Source organism: Acomys minous (assembly GCF_964271855.1).
Source record: "Acomys minous genome assembly, chromosome: 18".
NCBI lineage: Eukaryota > Metazoa > Chordata > Mammalia > Rodentia > Muridae > Acomys > Acomys minous.
The window spans coordinates 38,644,384-38,652,957 of NC_140501.1; the positions used below are offsets into that span (position 1 = coordinate 38,644,384).

At 37.4% G+C, this 8,574-nt stretch overlaps 1 long non-coding RNA gene and 1 pseudogene across 3 annotated transcripts in view; both read left to right on the plus strand.

Annotated features, from left to right (window-relative positions):
- Positions 1 to 2,538, plus strand: part of LOC311589337 — a 62,661-nt gene extending 60,123 nt beyond the window's left edge. For both annotated transcript variants that reach the window (XR_014776505.1, XR_014776506.1), the window contains one exon: positions 2,275 to 2,538. This is a non-coding gene — a long non-coding RNA (uncharacterized lncRNA). The remainder of the gene's footprint in view (positions 1 to 2,274) is intronic.
- Positions 2,539 to 5,954: 3,416 nt separating this feature from the next.
- Positions 5,955 to 8,008, plus strand: LOC311589205 (heat shock protein HSP 90-beta-like; annotated as a pseudogene). The gene has a single exon. The product of its transcript is annotated as a heat shock protein HSP 90-beta-like (transcript).
- Positions 8,009 to 8,574: the final 566 nt, after the last annotated feature.

An 8,574-nucleotide genomic window follows, 5' to 3' on the forward strand; every position in this document is an offset into this window, starting at 1 on the left:
CAATGAGAGACACAATGATATACAAAAGATTGCTTGTTCAGAGGCTCTTAGAAATTAGGTAGGAAAAATTCACCATCAACCAACCATATAATATTACATTACACAATATAAAGCATTGCCTTTAAGTATAAGGGGCAATTTAGCTTGTGATAGATGATTCTAAATGATTTCATAGTAGATATTTGCAAGAGTGTAATCTTGACTATGTGGAAACTACTAAAGAATAGTAGAACAAGAGACAGATTATTATTGGTTGCATCTCTATGAATAATTACCAAGGAAATAGACAGAAGATAGAGATCTGGAGAGAGAAAATTACAGCTAAAACTCAAGGACCATTGTCAATTTTTATCTTTTAAGTTGTCATTTCCTATCTTCTGGTGTTTCATATATATATATTCAAGGAAATCATGACTTGAAGTGATTTCTATTTTCCTGGTTCCCTTTGAGGAGCTTTATTCTTCTCACAGTTGTTAAAACTGTATTAAGAACAGATCATTTGAAAACCACAGTTTTCTAGTAACCTACGATAAACAGATGTACACTCAGGTACATTCATGAAAAGAGTTCATATAATAATTTTCATATAATAATTTCATTCTGGATATAAGACACAACATTATTAGGATTCAATTCAATTATGGGACCTAGCCAATTACTACTTGTGATATTTCCTGAAGGCAGTCTCTGAAATTTTCCCCTGCTACAGCTGCATTTCTTAGTAGCTGCCATAAAATCCAAGAGCTTTCAACCCCAAGCCTCATTTACTTGTGTTTTTGATCAACTTGGAATTTGTAATGGACATGAATGGATTCCAAAGGCAATAGATGAAGAGAAAGCTTGTGATCCATAGTTCTATACTTAATTCATGTGAAACCCGAAGTCTTCCCTGACAACTTTCACTTAAATGATGCTGTTACATATCTACTGGGAATATAGAAATTCTAAAAAAAAAAAAAAAAAAAAAAAAAAAAAAAAAAGCTGTAAAATCCATTGTTGAAAAACATTCAGTGGAGGATTGTTGTTTTCCTAGTAGTAAAATACTTTTATGAAATTAAAGAATATACAAGAGGGCTTCCTAAATATTTTCCATTTATAATCATTTTTCACCCAAAACATTTTTATAAAACATAGGCCCAGAGGTATGCAAAATAGGTATACAAATAAATTCTTATTGGTGATAAATTATAATAACCATGTTAAAAACTATATCTTATAAAAATATTTAATATACATTTTTATCATTTATTAAAGTTAAAAGCAAATTTACATTGCAATAAATAAAGAATTAACTCTTGGCTGGATATTTGGTACTGGAGGACATAAAAAGTCTTCAGTGATTTTCAGACTGCTACTTTGATCTTATAATTTCATGTGCTGAGAATGCTGTTTTATGATAATATGAATAAAAGATGATAGAAGTATGTTTAGGGCCATTTCAGAAATTTGTGAAAACTCTGTAATATCCCTAATCCAAGATTCAGTTAATAAGCTTTTACAAAATTCAAATGAGAAATGCATACGGCACATATTTGAATCAATAAAGAACTCAAGAAAAATATAATACAAAGATATATGGATTTGATTCTTACGTGTTGAGACATACATTAAAAGTCTTTGTTTACACTTAAACTCTGGCTTTACATGAGAGCACAAAATGTATGTATAGCAGTTGATAACATACAGTAGGCTTCATCGTGAGGCAGAGTGACACAGGCCAAGCTCCTGAGCAGTATATGGGGTTAACAAAATGCAGAGCAGTACACATGTGTGCATGACCAAGCCTTCAGAAAAGTCACATTAACCAATATGGGCCAGACTATAACCGACATATTTTGTATTCATGGTGGTTGGTTTTGAATTCATTTTTGAATTTTGCAATTACAATTGCAAATTGTAAATTTTGCAAATTTACGATTGTAAATTTGTAGGTACTCCTAAATTTTATTTCCCAACATACTTTGATTTAGGATGTCTGTCTGTTTGGAAACAAAAAAATCAGAGGGTTTTATTTGCAGCAAGAGTAATTTGCCTATCTTTGTGTCACTTCACACCCACCTCTATTTTGCAGAACCCTCATCTAGAAGAATGGCTGTCTTATATTTTTACAAACACAAAAATGCAGATTCTCTTTAAGATAAGACTCTCCTTTCTCCTGAAACTACTTTATTTTGATTAACTTCTATTTTATTTGGTTCATAGTCTTTCTTTACAATGTTTCCCAGACCTTATTACATTAGATCCCTTTTGCTCATAACATATTTTCTTCACTAGCATCACCTACACTCCTATGGTCACAATCGACAGACTTAGGAATATTTTGAATGAGAAGACTCTTCCGAGGTTTATTAGTTCTGACTGAAGAAGCTGCTTCGTTTGAAGTTGCCTGCCTCCTGTCACTTCAAATAATAATCAACTATCAAAAGATTCCCTCCAGGACTGTCATTGAGATGAAAAGCTGGATGGAAAGAAAGTTCCCTGTACCCTCAGAATAACTGATAGACCTGACTTTTCCTCATAAAATAATGACTAATTACCTTCAGAGAGCTGAATAAATGTTGTATTCCCCATCTCTAGGGGAGAGTTGTATTTGCATCTGAAGTTTCCATAACCGTAGTATTTTCTAAATAACATAATATACATGTTGCTTAAATAAGCTGGATATTTAACAGGTAATTGTGAAAGTTTTCTCTTAAAATATCAATATAACAGTTCTCTTCTTCCTTTATATTAAGACTGTAGCTAAAGAGATAATTTAGGGACAAAAACAAGTACTGTGTTTTCCTAGTACAGCTTTAAAATTATCACCAGAGTGACTGTTTGTGTCGTATAAATGTGTAGCAACTAGCTCTCTGCTGAGAGTCTCCATCCAGCAGCCAATGGAAGCAGATGCTGAGATTCAAAGCCAAACATTGAACAAAAAGCATAGAGTCTTGTGGAACAGTGGAGAGAATGCTAGAAGGATCCAGAGGGGACAAGAGATACACAAGAAGACAAACAGAACCAACTATTCAGGACCCACTGATGCTTGGAGTCTGAACTACCAACTAAGACTATGTATGAATGGGACCTCAGCCCCCCTGCACAGATGTAGCCAATGGGCAGCTCAGGCATCATGTTCCCTAGTAATGGGAGCCAGGCCTGTCTCTGACATGGTCTCTGTTGCCTGCGTTTTGATCACATCCCACTGGTGGGACTGCCTCCCCAGGCAACAGGGGAAGAGGATATGTCCAGTCCTGATGCAACTTAATGGACTGGGATAGGGTTTCCATTTTCTGAGGAGTATGGGAAGTGGGTAGGGGGAAGAGGGAGGGAGGATGGGACCAGGAGGAGAAGAGTGAGGGCGCTATAATCTGGATGTAAATAAATAAATAAATAAATAAATAAATAAATAAATAAATAAGTTTTTTTAAAGAGTGAATGAAACTCAGAGAGTACTTTGCAAAATTTCATTCACTATTGAGTTTCATAAACTTGGTCTTTGTTGTACATGAACACTGAGAAGTACACAATGCCCACAGAATTTCTCACAATCATCTGAATCTCCAAATATCATTTCAAAGACAATCCAAACAAAGAAAGAACAAAAAACATTAAGTAATTTGTTTTGTCTAATGGACCCCACCTAGCTTTATATTAAAGATTACCTGGTGACATTTTGCACACACTGCCTTTGATACCATGCTTGGAGGGAATTTGCTTTCAGATACCTCAGCCGTGGACACTCTTAAATTGGATACCTTGGTTGTTCTTAAGGTGCATCCAAGATTAAGAGTCACCTAAGATGCAGTGAGATTCTAGTGTCCAGGAGAACGGGCTATATCTGACCTTGTGCCTGCCTTTGGAAATCTTTTCCCAACTGGGCAGCTTGTCTAGGCACAATAGGAGAAGACCTGCCTGACCTGCCTGACCTGCCTGACCTGCCTGACCTGCCTAGACCTACTGCAAATTGATATGTCAAGGCAGGTTGAAATCCATGGGAGGCCTTCCATTTTGTGAAAGAGGATAGGAGGATGGCAAGGAGAGGAAGTGAGAAGGAGGGACTATAAGGAGAGGTGGAAAGGGAAACTGTGATCACATCAGGATGTAAATAAACAAGTTAATAAAAAAAAAAATAAGTAAAACCTCCAAGGTTAGAAAAGAAATTACCCTGGAAGATGTTCATTATTCTGTTGATTAGGAAGTTTAAAGTGGTAGAATACTGGTTTTTATTATATTTGGATTTAATTATTATCATAAATGATAGCATATGAAGCCTGACTTAATTCAGAAAGCCACAAGATATAAACATTACTTTGAAAAGAGTGCAGTATTCTCATTTTTCTGTTTGTACTCAGATTGGTGGACCTTTGCTTTTTTCTGTTTCAAGTCATTTTATTTTTCTAAATAGAATCTTAACATTAATAAAAAGCTATCCTGAGTAAGACTGTTATCAGTCATCACATGGCATTAGGAAGAGCTTTAGAGTTAGTTTCTTTCATGGCAACTTCCAAAACTTGATGTTGTTTTATATCCTTCACAAGATAATGGTCTCCTTGTGCAAGACTCAAATATCTCAGACATCCTGTGTCACCTCATTTATCTCCTGCTCACCACATAAGAACAATTCTCTTTTTCAGCATTCTAGTGTGTGATCAGTGCCTTCCTAACGGTCAGATCACTTGCAATGACTCAGAGTTCGCCAGCCGTTGCACACTATCCACAGCAAACAACTCTCTCGAGAATGGTTTTTACCTCATACCAACCTGTCTGGACTAACTATTGTTTTTAAAATTATCTGTATTACCTGTAGGCCTGGCTAGTGATCAATTAAGACGCCAGACACTTGTTTTATTTCAAGGTAGCTTTAGTTAACCTGGGGAAGGGCAGATATCAATTCTCTAAATTGCCTCCCATTAGTAGGGCAGGCATGGGATCCCTATGTCATTCCCATGCCCTCTACTTCTAATAACTTCTTCTATCAAGCTACCTTCCATCCATAACCCCAAATACTTGTTCATGTTCTTCACCTGGGCTAGACTCTCCATCCACACTGTAGGCCATGTCCAGATAAAGAACATGAACAAGTATATGGCATTATAGATGGGAGGTAACTTGATAGAAGTTATTAAAAGGAGATGGCATGGGATTGAGACAGGGATCCCATGCCTGAAGCCTACTATGGAAAGTAGTTTAGAGGATTAATAACTGCCCTGCCCTAGGGTAACTAAGGCTATTTTAACATATAACAAGTGTCTGTGTCTTAATTGATTGAAGAACAAAAACTACCATGTTTCTAGACGTTTCACTCACCAATTCTAGACTTTCCTTACAAGCATTTTTTTCTTCCATAGCCTACAACTTATTGTCATAGCGTCCCCACCACCACCACTACTGTGTTTCAGAGAGTTACTATCTCGCCTACGCCTATTATATTGTCTGCTTCTAAACCTCTATAGTGGTGGACTTTCAGGATTTTTAGTTATCAGTCAATAACAAGAACACTTTCACTTATTTCTACAAATATATGCATTTATTTATTTGCCTACTCTCCACTTGCCACAGATTACAAAATATACCATATGTCAAAAAAACCTGAAATTTGAGGGTCCTAAAACATGAAAGTATTCAAACAAAACAACAGTGTTCTAAAATGATACCACAGAGTAGATAAACTTTAATCATTAAGTCTAAGCCTGGAACATCCTAGGAATTTGTCCCTTTTTTTACTTAAATTAATTGAAAAACATTTTACTTTAAAATTATAAACTGTCTTCAATCATTAATATTCTTTGAAAATAAATATTCAAAGAAAGCAAAAGTATGAATTCTAGAAAGTGTCTCTGTTTCCTTTTTTTAAAGAAATAATTTGTGAGTTCTTTTGAGTTATCCCCACACAGTCACGGTTTGCCATGTGAATCGGTTAGAACCTGGGCCCACCCTACTCTGCACTACTATTTTGCTTTTCTGTCAAGATGTCCCTCATCGTCAATACTTTCTACTCAAACAAGGAAATTTTTCTCCAGGAAGTAATGTCTAGTGCATCTAATGTCTTGGAAAAGATTTGGCATGAGAGTCTGACAGACCCTTTCAAGTAGACAATGGCAAAGAGCTAAAAGTTGACATCACCCCTAACCCTCAAGAGCACATGCTAACTTTGGTGGGAACAGGCATTGGCATGACCAAGGATGATCTCATAAATGACTTGGAAACAATTACTAAATCTGCCCAAAATCCTTCATGGATACTCTTCAGGCCTGTGTAGACATCTCCATGACTGGCCAGTTTAGTGCTGGAGTCTATTCTGCCTATCTAGTGGCAAAGAAAGTGGTTGGGATCACAATGCACATTGATGATGAGTGATTTTTCTTGGATATTCCTGGGATATTCCTGCTGGTGGCTCCTTCACAGTTCCTTCAGACCACGGTAAGCCTACTGGTTGGGGTATCAAGGTGATCCTTCACCTCAAAGAAGACCAGACAGACTATTTAGAAAAGAGGAAAGTCAAGAAAGTGGTGAAGAAACACTCCCAGTTCATGGGCTGTCCCATCACCTTCTATTTGGAGAAAGAACGAGAGGAGAACAGTCGTGATGAGGCAGAGGAAGAGAGGAAGATACAGATGATTATGAGACGCCTAAGATTGAAGATGTGGGAGCAGATGAGGAGGATGTCAGTGGCAAAGATAAGAATAAGAAGACAAAGATTAAGAAGAAACACATAGATGAGCAAGAGTTGCATAAGATGAAGCCAATTTAAACTAGAAAGCCTGATGATATCAGTCAAGAGGTATATCATGAATTCCATAAAGTGCTTCACCAATGACTGGCGAGACCACTTGGCAGTCAAGCACTTGTCTGTAGAAGGTCAGTTGGAATCCAGGACACTATTCTTCATTCCTCAGTGAGTTCCCTTTGATCTTTTTGAGAACAACAGGAAGAAGAACAGCATCAAACTGTATGTCCATCATGTGTTCATAATGGACAGCTATAATGAGATGATATCTGAGTATGTCAACTATCCATGGTGTGATTGAATCCAAGGACCTGATCCTGAACATCTCCCTAGAAATGCAACAGGTGTGCAAGATCCTGAAAGTCATCTGCAAAAACATTGTCAAGAAGTGCCGTGAGGTTGACTGAAGACAAAGAGAACTACAAAAAATTTTGTGAGGCATTCTCCAAGAATTTCAAGCTTGGAATCCAAGCTCTCTGAGCTCCTCCACAATCACACTTGTCAGTCAGGAGATCAGATGACTTACCGCTCAGAGTATGTGTCTCAAATGAAGGAGATACAGAAGTGCATCTACTATACAACTGATGAGAGCAAAGAGCAGGTGGCCAACTCTGACTTTGTTGGAGCATGTGCAGAAATGCTGCTTTGAGGTGGTGTATATGATTGAACCTATCGACGAGTATCGTGTGCAGCACCTCAAGGTGTTGCACGGAAAAAGCCTGGTCTCAGTGATAAAGGAGGGCCTGCAGCTACCACAGGATGATGAAGAGAAGAAGAAAATGGAGTAGAGCAAGGCAAAGTTTGAGAGTCTCTGAAAGCCCATGAAGTAGACATTAGAAAATAATGTTGGAAAGGTGACAATCTCCAATAGGCTTGTCTCTTCTCCCCGTTACATTGTGACAAACACCTATGGCCAGACACCCAACATGCAGAGGACCATGAAAGCCAAGGCACTGAGAGACAACTCTACAATGGGCTATATGACTGCCAAAAAATATCTAGGGAACAATCCTAACCACCCCAGTGTGGAGGTCCTATGGCAGATGGCCAAGGCAGACAAAAAAGACAAAACTGTCAAGGATCTGGTTGTGATACTGTTTGAAACTGGTTTGCTTTCCTCTGGCTTCTTCCTGGAGGATCCCCAAACCCAATCCAACCTCATCTACCACATGATTAAGCTAGGACTGGGCATTGATGAAGAAGTGTCGCCAGAGGATCCCAATGCTGTTGTTTCTGATGAGATTCCCCCCACTTGAAGGTGATGAGGATGCCTCTCACATGGAAGAATTAGATTAAAGAACTTTACGAAGCCCATGCCCTCTGTATAGTTCCCTGTGGTTCCACTAGCAGCCTTGACCCACCTGGCTCTCTGTTCATGTCAAGAAGAAGCTCTTCAATCCTGATTTTATGCCTTAAAGCAGGAAAATCCCCTTCCACAGAGTAGCAAGGCTGGGTATTGTGTATTGTGGTTTGTTTATTTGTTTTATTTTGTTCTGAAATAAAAAGTATTCAAAATAAAGGGGATGCAATTTTTAAGGGAAATACTTTGTTTTAATATTCTAGAAGGAAGTAAAACTCACCTGGCTTCCTGGAAAAGTAAAATATAATTTTGAAATATTTGCATAAACTTTTACATTTATTTTCCATGCTTTTCCAAATAACTACCCTAAGATACTTTTTATAGTAAACAGTATTAGAATAACATCAGCCTACAAGATAACTATTTAGACATTTTATTACTTATTTTGATGTCAATACATGTATGTATATATACATGTATTTGTGTGTCTGGGTGTTTGTATGTGTGTGCATGCTTGCATGCATGTCCATGTTAATATACCAGCATAGATCAAAGAATAACT